We start from the raw sequence: 16,309 nt of genomic DNA on the forward strand, positions 1-16,309 counted from the left end.
TTATAATAAGGAAATGCATTCAATTAAAGAGAAACTATAAAAATCGATGTCCTTATAATCCAAAGTAGTGGGCACATCACTATCTAAAGTTTCAATATCTTCAAACCCACCTTTGTCATTTTTAGCATCAAGATTATCACCCTTCGAACAATTGGGACACCTTCTAATTAATGTTGATTCATCTCTAGTCCCTTCTAATTAATGTTGACCCATCTCTAGTCCCTTTATCATCAAGTTTCGGGTTATTCGTGTAATCATAAATAAAGATTCAATAGGTGTGAGACCAATCATTTTAACATCATGATCATTATTTTTGTGGAAACGGATGCGAACGCCTTTTCTAGAAACTCACGTTCAGCTCCCATCTTCTTTGTTATTTTACTGCTGTCATCTATGGTGACATGAAAGAGATTCAGATATTTCTTATTTAGTTGGATTTTTTTAATTTCAAGCGTATCCACTTCATGCACAAGTCTACCCATGTTTCTATACAAATCACCAACTTTGCTTATTTTTTCTTCTACCATGGTATTTATAGTCTTTTGAGAACTAATAATTTTTTAAATTTTGTTCTCTAGTTCAGTAAGTTTTCTATTATTATTGTTATAGGAATTACCATAATTATTTTAGTGATTGCGAGGATAAGTTTTAGGATTATTGGAATTCCCTCTATGAGCATTGTTGTTGAAATTATTCTAGCAACAAAATTCACATCAATAGCATCATTATTTTTCTCAATCAAAGAAGTTACTGGAATATCATTTGGATCAACATGAGCACTCTTACTAGCATGCATATTCATAATAGCATCCATTTTATCACTCAAGTAGAGACCTCTTTGATATAATTTACCTTCTTACCAGTTGGAGCTTGTCGGGGGGATAACCCCGGGGTAGGCTCATCAAGCCTATTCCTTCATTTCCGGCCCAATGGACATGAAGATATGGAGATTCCCAAGGCCCAAGTCTTCTGACCGGCTAGGCATCGCCGCCGGCTAGAAGACGAGGCGGCCACCTTTCTGGCCGGCCAGGTAGCCCCTGCCGGCTAGGATGCAGGTGGCCTCCCCTTCAGAGCCGGCCTGGTCCCGCCAGCCGGACTGGGGAGAAGGCAGCCGCGCTCAAGCCGGCTGACCAAGCAGGCTAGTCGGCTTGAGGATCACAAGTCACATCAGATCGTAGGTCAGAAAGAGACCTCACGATTAAAGGTAGCTACGCATCAGCAAAGGTACAGGATCAGGGCGCCTGGCAGGTACGAGCGTCGACGGCCACGCCGCTGACCTACCCCGGCTCTGATCCATCACCTAGCATAGTGTCGGACCATCACACTCCCACTCCATTACTGCACTCGGCGTGGGGAACAGTGGAGGCGGTCGTGCTGCCAGCCCATGAAGAATCTCGCGGGGCGACGCTTGACGTACAACGCGTGCTCAGCGTCAAGCTTACGCCCCATTGGCTAGCCGGTGGGTCCCACAGGTAATCGAGACCATCCAGTCGGCGGGCCCCTCATCGACAAAACAAGACCCTTGTGGGCCCCTGGCCAGCCGGCGAAGCAGCCAGCCGGGTCCCACGCCTGTACCCTTTATCCATATTGTAGGCCGACGGGTTCGTCTATAAAACCCCCAGGTCGCCCCCATGCAGAGGGGCCGATCACTTGCCAGTCATTCAACACTACACACTCACCAACCAACAGAGAGCGAGGTAGAGACGAGCCGGCTGCTCTCCTCTTCCTCCTCCCAACATAGCTCCAGGAGCAACATTGTACTCTGTTCCCATACATCAAACACACCAGCAGGATTAGGGGTATTATCTCTACGGAGAGCCCTGAACCTGGGTACATCGTGCGTCCCATGCGTGTACCAACCTTGTTCCCAGTGCCCACCTTTGTCCCTTCGGTTCTCACCGACTTTAGCCTACCTATGGCATATGTTGTGAGTATTCACCGACATTTGGCGCCCACCGTGGGGCCGATCACGGCATCGGCTGGCTTCACGCGCTGGGCGGGGCCCCGCACCTACACCACCGGATGCATCGCGTCCGGATCAGTTTGCATGCCCGTGGAGCTCGCTTTCGACGAGGCGACGCCCATGATGATCGATGTCCCCGTCCGCCATGCGGATTCGGACGAAGATTCTGATGACGAGGTGCTTCCTAGCGTCGTCGTTGCTGCTATGGAGAACCTCAACGTTCTCTTCAGCGACCTTTGCCTCAACGACGACCCACGCTACTTCGGCGAGGACAACGACGTTGAGGCGCTCTATGCCAGCTTCAACAGGTTCTCTATCGCTGAGATGCCTGTCCACGACGTTTACCCTAGTAACGTCCTCATCTTCGACTGCCCTCCGCCATCGGTGGGGTTCTTCACCCCATACCACGTCGCTGCCGTCTCCAATGCCGTGGAGGTGATGGTTATCGGCGCTGGCACCAGCACGGCTCCCGGCAAGGCCTCCGCAGGCGTTGGCGAGCCCGCTGCGGCCGCTGCCGACACTCTTCGGGACGCCATCGCCGACCTGAAGACACCGGTCACCGCTTCCACCGACCCTGCAGACGCTCGGGCCTCACTGGAGGAGGCTCGCAAGCGTATCTTGGAGGAGGGCATCGCCGTGGCCTCGACAAAAGGTCGGTTGGAAGATACACATCGTGAGTATAACTCCGCATACGGTCTTACTCCGATTTTGGAGGCCCCCAGCCGGCTTGGATCGGTCGGCAGCCGTGGACGGTTCGTCGCCGAGGTTCTAGGTGGGGACCTGCCCACCTACGAGACTCCTGCGGCCAACATGCGGGCAGCACAGGCGGCCATGGAGGAAATGGCAAGCCTGGAAGGCGAGGAGCGCGCCTTCCAGGAGAAGTGTGTCAAGGATCTCCTTGACGCCGCTAACCAGCAGCACGCTTGGTTCGACCCCGGCTAGGCTCATTCAGAGTCCCCGGGACCGAACTCGGGGGCTCGCCGCAACCCTAGCGGCCAGCACCACACCGAAGGATCTTCCTCGCATCGCCCTTCCGGCTGGAGGGGCGAGGGAAGCCAAGGCCGGCGCTCGCAGCACCAGAGCGAGCACACTTCGGGCTTACGTCGCGGAGGCGATGAGGGCGACTCGGAGTACGGGGACCTTCCCCCGCGAAGAACTCACGCCTCTGGCTCCCGAGGCGCCTCCCCTCTCGCCACCGGGGTTGGCGCCTCCGCCTCCCAGGACGAGCGGGACGCCCGCTGACGTATCATCGCCCTGGCCCATTCGGCCCTCCTAGAGGAAGACGGACCCGTCGGTCCGGCTTGCTTTGGCCCCTGGATCCGAGGGGAGCCGTTCCCCCGAGGTTTCACCCTGCCTCGGGATACGCCAAAATACAACGGCACGGCCAAGCCAGAAGACTGGCTGATCGACTACACCACGACCGTAGGCATCGCCAGGGGCAACAAGCGCGTAACGGTTCACTACGTGCCACTCATGTTGGCCGGCTCAGCTCAGACCTGGCTTAACAGCCTCCCGGCCGGCAGCGTCAACTCCTGGGTGGACTTCGAGGAGGTGTTCGTCCGCAACTTCACCCGCAGCTACAAGTGCCCTGGCCAGCGTCGCGAGATGGCCATGTGCGTCCAGAAGACCGACGAACCCCTTCGCGACTACATCACCCGGTGGACTGAGCTTCGCAACTCCTGTGAGGGGGTGCATGAGGTACAAGCCATCCAGTACTTCATCGAGGGATGCCGAGACGGCACCCTCCTCAAGCACAAGCTCATGTGCGCCGAGCCCACCTCTTTGCCGGTGCTCATGGCCAAGGCGGACAAGTACGCCACGGCCGACTCCGCAATGTGCATTAAGGTGACCGCCTTGGACATGGTTGTGCCTGCGCCGGCTACTCCCAAGCCGGCTGGGGACAACCGAGGCGGCCAGAACAACTACAAGCGCAAGGCGGATCAGATGGATCCCCGCTCCAACAACAAGCTAGTGGCCAACATGGAGGGTGAGGCGTCGACTTCCCAAGCCGGCCCTCCTCGAAAGCGTCGCAATCAGGGCAACCCCAACTGGCTGCCCAAGCAGTCTCTCGAGCAGCTGCTCGACGCCCCCTGCAAGATACATTCTGGGGCGGCGCCGTCTACCCATACCCTTCGACAGTGCAGCGTCGCACGCCGGCTGTCGCAAGGGGAGAGCCTGCCGGCTCCTCCGGGTGCGCAGGCGGCGCCCCGTGCACCGGCTCCCCATCACGCTCCGCTTCCGCCGCCGCCGCCTCACGACGACGGCCCACACCGTGACGACTATCTGCATCAAGATGGAGCGTTCATCGTCTTCACCAGCGAAGGCGACGACAAGCACAGCCTGCGCCAAAGGCGGCGCGAGGTGAACACCACTGTTCCCCTGGTTCCCCAGTACATGCATTGGTCTGACAAACCAATCACATGGAGCCGGGTGGACCACCCTGCGGTGATGCCCAACCCGGGGTCATACGCACTCGTCCTCGACCCCACCTTCGCCTCCAAGAGGCTCACCTGCCGATTCTCCCGGGTGTTGGTCGATGGCGGCAGCAGCATCAACATCCTCTACCTCGACACTCTCCGCAAGCTCGGGCTCAAGGAGACGGACGTCCTGCCAACCAGCACTGTCTTCCATGGCATCGTGCCTAGGCAGTCATGCTCGTCCATCGGCAAGATCCAGCTGTACGTCCTCTTCGGTGACAAGGCCCACTTCCGCCGAGAGTCCATATGGTTCGAGGTGGTGGACCTCAGTAGCCCATATCACTCGCTCCTGGGGAGACCGGCTCTGGCCAAATTCATGGCTATCCCGCACTACGCCTATCTAAAAATGAAGATGCTGGGTCCCAAGGGCATCATCACTGTTGTTGGCGACTACAAGAAGTCGCTCGAGTGTGCCCAAGATAGCAGTCGCCTCGCCGACGCCTTGGTGATTGCTGAGGAGAAGCGGCAGATCGACCGGCTCGTGGCCCAGGCTACCGAGCAGCCGGCGAGTCCTTCTCCTCCGTCCCAATCGGCCGGCGAGGGCTCTTTCAAGCCGGCTAAAGAGACCAAGCAGGTCCCACTCGACCCTGCCAACCCAAAGCAGTGCATCACCATCGGGGCCGGCCTCAGCCCCAAATAGGAAGGCGAGCTTGTCGACTTCCTCCATGAGAATCGGGACATCTTTGCATGGTCCTCCAAAGACATGCTGGGCGTCCCGAGGAAGTACGCGGAGCACAAACTTGACGTGCGACCGGATGCAAAGCCGGTGAAACAACCTTTGCGCCGCTTCGTCGAGGGCAAGCGGCGCACGATCGGAGGAGAGATCACCCGGCTCCTTGCGGCCGGCTTCATCATGGAGGTTTTCCACCCGGACTGGCTGGCGAACCAAGTCCTGGTGCTGAAGAAGAACAACACATGGCGAATGTGCATCGACTACACTAGCCTGAATAAGGCCTGTCCGAAAGACCCTTTCGCATTGCCTAGGATAGATCAACTGATCGACTCCACTGCAGGCTGCGAACTGCTGTCATTTCTGGATGCTTATTCAGGCTACCATCAAATCAAGCTGGATCCAGCTGATCGCCTGAAGACCTCCTTCATCACGCCCTTCGGGCCTACTGCTACACCACCATGATGTTCGGTCTGAAGAACGCAGGTGCGACGTTCCAACGCTGCATGCAGCAGTGCCTGCTGCCACAGATTGGTAGAAACATCCACGTCTATGTGGATGACATCGTCGTCAAGACGAAGCAACATTTCAGCCTCCTCGACGACCTGTGGGAGACATTCGCCAATCTGCGCGAATACAAGATCCGGCTCAACCCTGAGAAGTGCGTCTTCGGGGTCCCAGGTGGCAAACTCTTGGGGTTCTTCGTATCCGCCCGCGGCATCGAAGCCAACCCTGAGAAGATCAGCACCATCGAGCGGATGGTGCGGCCGGCTCGGATCCTCGACGTCGAGAAGTTCGCCGGCTTCTTGGCATCTCTCAGCCGGTTCGTCAGCCGGCTTGGCGAGAAGGCCCTTCCACTCTACCAGCTCATGAAAAGAGGACGAAGTTCGAGTGGAACGACCAGGCGGACGAAGCCTTCCGCGACCTCAAGCGGGTAATCACGAGCCTGCCCATCTTGGCAGCCCCATCTGAAAGGGAACCCATACTCATATACATCGCGGCGACCACTCGCGTGGTCAGTGTAGTGTTGGTAGTTCAGCGCAAAGAGGAAGGCAAGGCCCTGCCAGTACAACGCCCTGTCTACTACCTTAGCGAGGTCTTGTCCGCCTCTAAGCAGAACTACCCCCATTATCAGAAAATGTGTTATGGCGTTTACCTTGCTGCAAAGAAATTAAAACAATACTTCGAAGAGCATGCCATCACTGTGGTGAGCACAACTCCGCTCTCAGAGATCATGGGAAACCGTGATGCCACAGGCAGAATAGCCAAATGGTCCATCGCCATGGCGGACCATGACATTCGGTACGAGCCTCGCACCACCATCTAATCACAGGTGGTGGCCGACTTCTTAGTCGACTGGGCCGAGACCCAATTCGAGCCACCGCCTCCAGACTCCACGCATTGGTGGATGCACTTCGACGGCTCGAAGATGCGGACAGGACTGGGAGCCGGCATCATCTTGACGTCTCCGAAAGGGGACCAGCTCAAGTACGCTCTCCAGATCCATTTCGCCGCCTCCAACAACGTCGGTGAGTACGAAGCACTGGCCCACGACCTCCTTCTTGCCAAGGAGATTGGCATCCGACGGCTCATATGCTTCGGCGATTCATACTTGGTGGTGCAGTAGGTCTCTGGCGAATGGGACGCCAGGGATGCCAACATGGCAAGCTACCGCTTCCTCATCCAGCAACTCAGCGGCCCCTTAGAGGGTTGTGAGTCCCACCATGTTCCCACGGCGGAAAATGAGGCGGCCGATACATTGGCAAAGATCGGCTCCACGAGGCAGGCCATCCCAGCCGGCGTCTCCCTCGAGCAGCTCCACAAGCCGTCTATCAAGCCGTCTCCTGAGTCGGCATCAATCTTCGTACCGGCCGACTCTACGATACAAGCGCCGCTGGCTCCGCTAGTTATGCCGGCTGTGGACCCCACGCCGGCTGCACTGACGGCACTGGCTCCAAATGCGGCACCGACTGAGTCTACGGTGCAAGCGCCGTCGGCTCCACCAACTACGCCGGCTTCGGATCCTAATCCGGCTCCATTGGTCCACCCGGCTCCAACAACGGCACCAGCTACAACGACAACCCTGGCTCTGCCCGGGCTCGAATCCTCCCAGTGGGTGGACGTCATGGAGATAGACGATGAGCTGGCTGCAGCAATAGCACCGGAGACGCCACCAAGCTCGGGGGTTGCAGAAGCCCCCAACAGTCAAGACGAAGCGGAGGCGACCCTTGTGTCGGCTCTATCATGGGCTCAGGCCATTCTGGCCTTCCTTCTTCGCGGCGAACTTCCTCAGAACGAGGTGGAGGCGAGACAGACCCAGCGCAGGTCCGCCGCCTATGCCATCATCAATCGCGAGCTGGTGCGACGCAACACGACCGGCGTGTTCCAACGCTGCGTTGAATCTGAAAAAGGGCAGGAGATCCTCAGAGACATCCACCACGGGGAGTGTGGGCATCATGCCGCCTCCAGAACCCTGGTGGCCAAAGCATTCCGCCATGGATTCTACTAGCCCACGGCCCTCGAGGAGGCTGTGGATCTGGTGGACAAATGTGAAGGCTGCCAACGCTTCAGTGCACAAAGCCATATGTCGCCTTCAGCACTGAAAACCATTCCCTTATCATGGCCATTCGCTGTCTGGGGATTGGACATGGTTGGGCCCTTCAAGATGGCTCGCGGAGGGATGACACATCTTTTGGTAGCCGTCGACAAGTTCACCAAGTGGATCGAAGCCAGGCCTATCAAGAAGCTTGACGGTCCCACTGCTGTCAGGTTCATCACAGACATCTCTGTCCGATATGGCATTCCGCACAACATCATCAACGACAACGACACCAACTTCGCCAAGGGCGCCCTGGCGCTCTACTGTTCCAAGGTAGGCATCCGGCTCGACGTGGCCTCAGTGGCACACCCTGAGTCAAACGGGCAAGCGGAGAGGGCCAATGGCCTGATCCTAGCCGGCATCAAGCCAAGGCTGGTGGCACCACTGGTCAGGTCAGCCGGCTGCTGGATTGAGGAACTGCCGGCTGTGCTATGGAGCCTCCGCACCACGCCCAACCGATCGATCGGCTTCACTCCATTCTCTCTGGTATATGGCTCGGAGGCTATTATCCCCACGGATGTCAAATTCGACTCGCCTCGGGCTACCCTATACATAGAAACGGAGGCGAAGGAGGCCAGAGAAGACGGTGTGGATCTCCTCGAAGAAGCAAGGGACTTGGCTTTGAGCCGGACGGCCATCTACCAACAGAAGCTGAGATACTACCACAACAAAAGGATCAGGCCTCTCTCTTTCAGGGAGGGAGACTTGGTCCTTAGAAGAATCCAGCGCACTGCCGGCCAGCACAAGCTCTCACCCCCCTGGGAGGGATCCTTCATCATCAGTAGGGCGTTACACAACAACGCTTACTACCTGATTGACGCCCAGAAGCCAAGGAAGCGCAAGAGGGACGACTCCGGCCAAGAAACGGAGCGCCCATGGAATGCGGCGTTGCTTCGCCCATTCTATTGCTAAAAGGCAGAAGACAAGCAAAGGAAAGAACATGCACATGTATCTTCCTCCCTCTTCAGGGAACAAAGAAGGCAATAAAAAGGACATGCTCCATGTTTCTTTTTGTCAAGAGTTCTCACTCAAGTGTACGGGCTACACAGCGTACCACCTCTTGCCGGCTTAACCAAGCTCGGAGGCTACGTAGCGCGGCCCCTTGCTAGCTTAAAACAACCTCGGGGGCTCGCCAGCCGCTTGAACGGTCCACCCTTATAACGGACACATAGTGTACCGGCTAACCCTTGGTCCGTCGCTTGAGCCTGCGGGCTGACTCCGGTCGCTCGGTTCGCGATATGACGCCAGGTAAGGTCGAATACATGCAAAGTTCGGCTATACTTGGGACGAACGGCTCGGGCCGGCTCGATCGTATATACGATCTCCTTCAAGACTCAAGACGGCCTCTGATTGTCGAGACTCAAGACGGCCTCTGACTGCCGGGAACAACAAATATGATGAAAAAAGCAGGCTCCATGCTTCCTCTTGCTAAAAGAGTTTTCACTCAGTGTACGGGATACACCGCATACCACCTCTTGCTGGCTTAATCAAGCTCGGAGGCTACGCAGCGCGGCCCCTTGCTAGCTTTAAACAAGCTCGGGGGCTCGCCAGCCGCTCGGAAGGTCAATCCTTGTAGTCGGGCACATAGTGTACCGGCTGACTCCCGGTCCTTCGCTTGAACCTGCGGGTTGGCTCCGGTCGCTCGGTTCGCGATGTGACGCCGGGTCAGGTCGATACATGCACAGTCCGGCTATACTAGTGACGACCGGCTCGAGTTGGTTCATTCAAGTCGGCCTCTGATTGGCTTATGTCTTGTTCTTTACATCTTGATGGCTTCGGATAAGAGAAGTCAACCAGGAATCAAAAGACGGGATCATAAGACAACATGCTTGGTGACGAATATAATGCTGAATATATACATTCATAAAAAGCATTGGCCCACGGCCCACGTTCGTTACATCCCTGTGGGGGTAGAACCGAAAACACAAAATGACGCCAGTTATGGGACAACGGCCTCAGGGGTCGTCTCGGTTGCTGCTCCTGATGTGGTAGCATCGCCGCCTCCGGCTCCTCCCGAGGTGGATGCACCGTCTCCCCCGTTGCGGCCCCCGGCTCCGCTGATCCCGGAGTCGGCATACGACCCACCGCTGGAGGCGGCTGCAGATTCCGCACCCAGGATCGCCTCGTCGGAGCTGCCATCGGCGTCATAGGGCTGAAGGCCATGCAGATCTTCAGCGATCACGCCGCCGTATTCACCCCGCTCCAAGATGAAGTCATCCCAGGCTGCGTACTCGGCGACGGCGCTGGTTCTCACCCGAAGCTCCTCCTTCATGCCTTGCAGCTCCGCCTCTGAGCCGTCGCGCTGTGCAGCCAACTTGCCCAAGTTCAGGTTGCGATACCATGACTTGGCCAAGCGCACGGCCATATAAGCCCCAGACCGCGCTGCGGAGGCACGCCAGGCGTCCAGGCGCTCTCCACCCGCTGCGAGCCAGTGGGCAAGCCGGCTCATGGTCGTCGGCTCCACACCCTCCGACCACAGGGCCGCCACCATCGACGAACCTGCAACCTGGAGCCGAGTCACAGATTCGCCCAGGACGTGCAGGCGGGCCCGAAGGCCCGCCTCGATCTCCTCCACGCTCCAGCCGGAGGTAGTATCCACCTCCTGCCCGGCCGCGCGGCGCTCCTCACGGCACACCTCAACAACGGTGTCGGCTGCGACCCGGGTCTCGGGGAAGAGATCTGGGGAAAAGGTAACTAGGACGTAAGAACACAGCAAGAGGAGGAGACGGCAAAAAGACCAAACCCAAAACAAGGAAGAAAGACCCACGCTGGAAGGCGCCGTTGGTCTCATGAAAGACCTCGAGGACCTGGCGCTCCCGCACCTCACTCGCATGGGTGAGGCGGGCGATTTCCTCCTGGAGGGTCGCGGCGGACTCCAGCGCCTTAGCCAGCTGCGCTTGCTTCTGGGTAAGGGCTTCGTCCTTCGCCCTCAAGGCGGCGTCCTTAAGGTTCACCTCCTCAAGATGAAGCGATGCGAGTCGGTCCACGTCGGCAGAGTAGGAGGCCTCCTTCTCCTGCAGCGTGGCCTGCAGCCGCTCCAACTCGACCCGGCCGGCCGCCTCGAGCTCCTTCTTCTCCGCCTGAAGAAGGTCCAGCTGCTCTTGGAGTTGGCCGCCGGCTTCGCGCAAGGCATCACGCTTCGCGGCAGCCTCGCCCAGTCGGGCTTCAAGCTCGGCGATCCGTGTATCAGCCCCCAGGTGCTGGTCCCGAAGCTCGTTGTACGCCTGTACCTGAGCATCGTAAAGCGCCTGCCAAAGGGGAGAGAAAGGGAACAAGATTAAGATTCGACCTGGTTAAAATCATAACCAGCCCGATTCTCGGGGGCTACACCTAGTGGGTGCGCTTGCGCGCCCCCACTGAAGAAAAATATGCAGAGAAAAAGGCCTCCAAGAGATTCGGACCGGTTGGCAATCAACCCGCCCGATTCTCGGGGGCTACACCCGGTGGGTGCGCTATCGCGCCCCCACTGACGTCAAGAGAAAAAAGCGCAAAGAAAAACCAAAAAAGGCAAGGCCTACCTGGGTGCGGGCTTCCAGGCGCTCCATGTCGCCCCATACCATGCGGGCCGCCTGCTCCACCTTCGACCGGCCGCTGGTAAACAGCGTTACCAGCTCCGGCACGCCGGAAAGAACGGTGCCGGCGGGCATTCGTAGGCGGGCCAAGTTCGCCGCTCGCCATGACTTCATGGGCCGACTCCCAGGCCGGCCCCTGCCCTTGGCGCAACAGGGCCCTACTGGGGGACGACGATGGCGCCGGCTCCTGGTGCCGGCTCGACGGCCGGCTCTTGCGCCATCCCAGCCGACGCTACCTCCTCCGCAGGAGGCGGATGAGCCGCGTCCGGCTCATCCATGGTCGCCCATGGGGCATCAGGGGCCGCGTCCGGCGCGGTCAGATCCAGCACCGGCGCGTCAGGAGCTGCTTCGGCCTGGGGAGAAACCGGGATCGTCTCCAGGTCCACCTGCTCTGGGGCTGCCGGCTCAGGCGGCTGGGCCCCTTCGGTCCTCGGGGCCGACCTGGAGGCGCCTCGCTAGCTGGCTCCTCCACACGGGCATGTGTGGAGGGATCCTGTCTAGCCTTCGCACGCTTCTCCGCTGGCCTCTCGACCCGGCTGGGGCGAGGCTGACCCATGGCGGTCTTCCCCGCAGTCGTGTCCCACCGGCGCTGGGATTCTATCTCGAGCTCCCTCTCGGCAGCATCAGCTGCTGCCCAGCCGGCCCGCTTAGCTGCGGAGGCGGTGTCTTCATCCGCATCCTCCGCCTCCCTGTCAAGCCAAGCTTCTCAGGAACAAAGCTCATCTCAAGATATGGAAGGGAGAAGAGGAGGAAACCATACCCTACAACTACCGGGACTTGCCTCCGGCCACCGCCACGGCGCCTCTTGGCGCCGTCTGCTTGCTGCCCGGCTGGGGGACCCGGCGCCGGTCGCTTAGAGGCCGGCTGGGAAGCTGTGGCACCCTTGCCCTTCTTCCCAGCTGCCTAATCAGCAGCGGTCGCTCCGCCACCTTGACGCCGGCCGCACGACGGTAGTGGGCCGGTGACCTCCTCCACCTCGTCGGAGTCTCCCTCGAAGGCTGCATCAGAACAGAATGAGGCTTCCTCATCGTCGTTCGTCCAGTCTGCTAGGGCATGCCGCGGGTACTCACCGGACGGCTCGGTCCCTTCCGACTCCAGGGGATCTTCCGAGCCGGCGGAGGAGTCTGAGCGGGGCTCCATCGCATCCTTGTCCTCCATCTCGGAGGCACCGGACGCCTCCACGTCAGGAGCAGGCTGACGGAGGGACCCGTGCAGGGTCTTGAACATCTACAAGAAAGGAATTCAACCAGGCTCAACAAACGCCACCAGCTTCAAAACAAAACGACAGAAAAGAAGGGAGTAAGGCTACCATCGGAGGCGGATGAGCCCGGTTGAACGGGGACATCCCCCATGTCCAGTCCCCGCCCTCATCCATGCGGGCGGTGGAGATCAGGTTCACCCTTCGTGCTACAGTGCCCGGGGTGAACCTCTTGGTGGACAGCCGGCATGAATCAAGCCGGCCGCTCATCTGGCAGACCAGATGCGGCCGCCTCTGCAGAGGAAGAATCCGGCGGACCACCATGGTGGCGAGAAGGTCGCGGCCGAGGAGCCCGCTCTCCCTCAAGATATCGAGGTGGGCGCGAATAAGCGCCACCTCAGGATGTGGCTTGGGAGTCTTCGCGTCCCAGTTCTGCCGCCTCGGAGGGGCGATGGCGAACAGGGGCATGTTGAGGGCGTCCTGGGCCGGGTCGGTGCTCCTCACGTAGAAGAACCCCTTCTGCCAATGCTTGATGGAGTCTTGCAAAGGCATCTGGGGGAAGCCGGACTTCGGGCGGTGATGCACCAACGCGGCCCCGCACGGCGTCATGGGGCGCGGCCCCTTGAGCTTCTCCACCTCGGATTTCTCCATGGCGATGGATTGCTGCTTGAAGAAGAACAGGTTGCGCCACAGATCGATGCGAGGCTCGATCCCCACGAAGCCCTCGCATAGGACCACAAAGGCGGCCAACTGCATTATCGCGTTCGGCGCCAGATGATGCGGCTGCAGGCCGAAGAACTGGAGCTACTCGGCGAAGAAAGAGCTATCCGGGAGCCCGAAACCCCGGTAGAAGTGCTCGGCGAAGACCACAACCTCTCCCGCGACAGGTGCGGGAGAGGCCTCGGAGCTAGGAAGGCGCACCGACACTTGGGAGGCCGGGGGCAGCAGTCGATGATGACGGAGCGCATCGATGAGCTCCTCGTCGACATCGTTGCCCAGCCAGGGTCCCTGCAAGGACGCCTGCTGCGCCGATGACTTCTTCGAAGAAGATCCACCGGGCATGGTTGCGGGTGGCGAGAGCTTGAAGCGGTCGGCGGAGGTCTCGACGGCGAAGAAGAAGGAGACGAAGGGTGCGAGCTCTTCTTCTCAGGACGCAAGGAGGAAGAAAGCACGGAGCAGGGCGAGAAGAGGGGGCGAATGGCCTCCTCGAAACCCTCGCGTCCCATTTAAACCCCCACGAAACGTCGTGGGGAGGGGATCCGGTGCGCGCCGGGCCCCATTAATTCCGTGTATTACGAGCGGTAACGCCCCCCTAAGCCCAACCGTCGCAGAGTAAATCCGCAGAAGATCTCCCGCGCGGAGGCCGAGGGGGCATCGCGGCGGGACCCAGGGCCAAGGCCCGGTCCCGTCAAGCAGTAATCACCATCATTACGCCAGGCGGGGCCTGACACGTGGTATTCTCCGGGCCAGTTACGACTGGACCGAGGCGTCGCTTCGAAGCTACCCGGCTCCGAGGCCGGCGCCCTTCGCCGCAAACAACAGCCAAAGTATCAGGACAAGACAACAAGCCAGTGAGGCCGCCCGCCCGCACACGGCAGACCTCGCCAGCTTCGGGGACTACTGTCGGGGGGATAACCCCGGGGGTGGGCTCATCAAGCCTGTTCCTTCATTTCTAGCCCAATGGACATGAAGATATGGATATTCCCAAGGCCCAAGTCTTCTGACCGGCTAGGCATCGCCTGCCGGCTGGAAGCCGAGGTGGCCACCTTTTGTTGGGGAACGTCGCATGGGAAACAAAAAATTTCCTTCGCGCACGAAGACCTATCATGGTGATGTCCATCTACGAGAGAGGATGAGTGATCTACGTACCCTTGTAGAACATACAGCAGAAGCGTTAGTGAACGCGGTTGATGTAGTGGAACGTCCTCACGTCCCTCGATCCGCCCCGCGAACTATCCCGCGATCAGTCCCACGATCTAGTGCCGAACGGACGGCACCTCCGCGTTCAGCACACGTACAGCTCGACGATGATCTCGGCCTTCTGAATCCAGCAAGAGAGACGGAGAGGTAGAAGAGTTCTCCGGCAGCGTGACGGCGCTCCGGAGGTTGGTGATGATTTTGTCTCAGCAGGGCTCCGCCCGAGCTCCGCAGAAAGGCGATCTAGAGGAAAAACCGTGGAGGTATGTGGTCGGGCTGCCATGGAAAAGTCGTCTCAAATCGGCCCTAAAACCTCCGTATATATAGGTGGGAGAGGGGGAGCCTTGCCTTGGGGCTCAAGGAGCCCCAAGGGGGTCGGCCGAGCCAAGGGGGAAGGTCTCCCCCCTCAAACCGAGTCCTACTTCGTTTGGAAGGTGGAGTCCTTCTTCCCTTTCCCACCTCCTCCCTTTTTTTTCTCTTTGATTTTTCTTCCAATGCGCATAGGGTCCTTTTGGGCTGTCCCACCAGCCCACTAAGGGCTGGTGCGCCACCCTCAAGGCCTATGGGCTTCCCCGGGGTGGGTTGCCCCCCCCGGTGAACTCCCGGAACCCATTCGTCATTCCCGGTAACTCCGAAAACCTTCCGGTAATCAAATGAGGTCATCCTATATATCAATCTTCATTTCTGGATCATACCGGAAACCCTCGTGACGTCTGTGATCTCATCCGGGACTCCGAACAACATTCGGTAACCAACCATATAACTCAAATACGCATAAAACAACGTCAAACCTTAAGTGTGCAGACCCTGCGGGTTCGAGAACTATGTAGACATGACCCGAGAGACTCCTCGGTCAATATCCAATAGCGGGACCTGGATGCCCATATTGGATCCTACATATTCTAGGAAGATCTTATCGTTTGAACCTCAGTGCCAAGGATTCATATAATCCCGTATGTCATTCCCTTTGTCCTTCGGTATGTTACTTACCCGAGATTCGATCGTCAGTATCCGCATACCTATTTCAATCTCGTTTACCGGCAAGTCTCTTTACTCGTTCCATAATACAAGATCCCGCAACTTACACTAAGTCACATTGCTTGCAAGGCTTGTGTGTGATGTTGTATTACCGAGTGGGCCCCGAGATACCTCTCCATCACACGGAGTGACAAATCCCAGTCTTGATCCATACTAACTCAACGAACACCTTCGGAGATACCCGTAGAGCATCTTTATAGTCACCCAGTTACGTTGCGATGTTTGATACACACAAAGTATTCCTCCGGTGTTAGTGAGTTATATGATCTCATGGTCATAGGAACAAATACTTGACACACAGAAAACAGTAGCAACAAAATGACACGATCAACATGCTACGTCTATTAGTTTGGGTCTAGTCCATCACGTGATTCTCCTAATGACGTGATCCAGTTATCAAGCAACAACACCTTGTTCATAATCAGAAGACACTGACTATCTTTGATCAACTGGCTAGCCAACTAGAGGCTTGCTAGGGACAGTGTTTTGTCTATGTATCCAGACATGTAAATGAGTCTTCATTCAATACAATTATAGCATGGATAATAAACGATTATCTTGATACAGGAATTATAATAATAAATATATTTATTATTGCCTCTAGGGCATAATTCCAACACCTTTCTGGCCGGCCAGGTAGCCCCTGTCGGCTAGGATGCAGGCGGCCTCCCCTTCAGAGCCGGCCTGGTCCCGCCAGCCGGACTGGGAGGAGGCGGCCGCCCTCAAGCTGGCTGACCAAGCAGGCTATCCGGCTTGAGGATCACAAGTCACATCAGATCGTAGGTCAGAAAGAGACCTCACGGTTAAAGGTAGCTACGCGTCAGCAAAGGTACAGGATCAGGGCGCCCGGCAGGTACGAGGGTCGGCGGCCATGC

This window comes from Hordeum vulgare, chromosome 3H, assembly GCF_904849725.1.
Source record: "Hordeum vulgare subsp. vulgare chromosome 3H, MorexV3_pseudomolecules_assembly, whole genome shotgun sequence".
NCBI lineage: Eukaryota > Viridiplantae > Streptophyta > Magnoliopsida > Poales > Poaceae > Hordeum > Hordeum vulgare.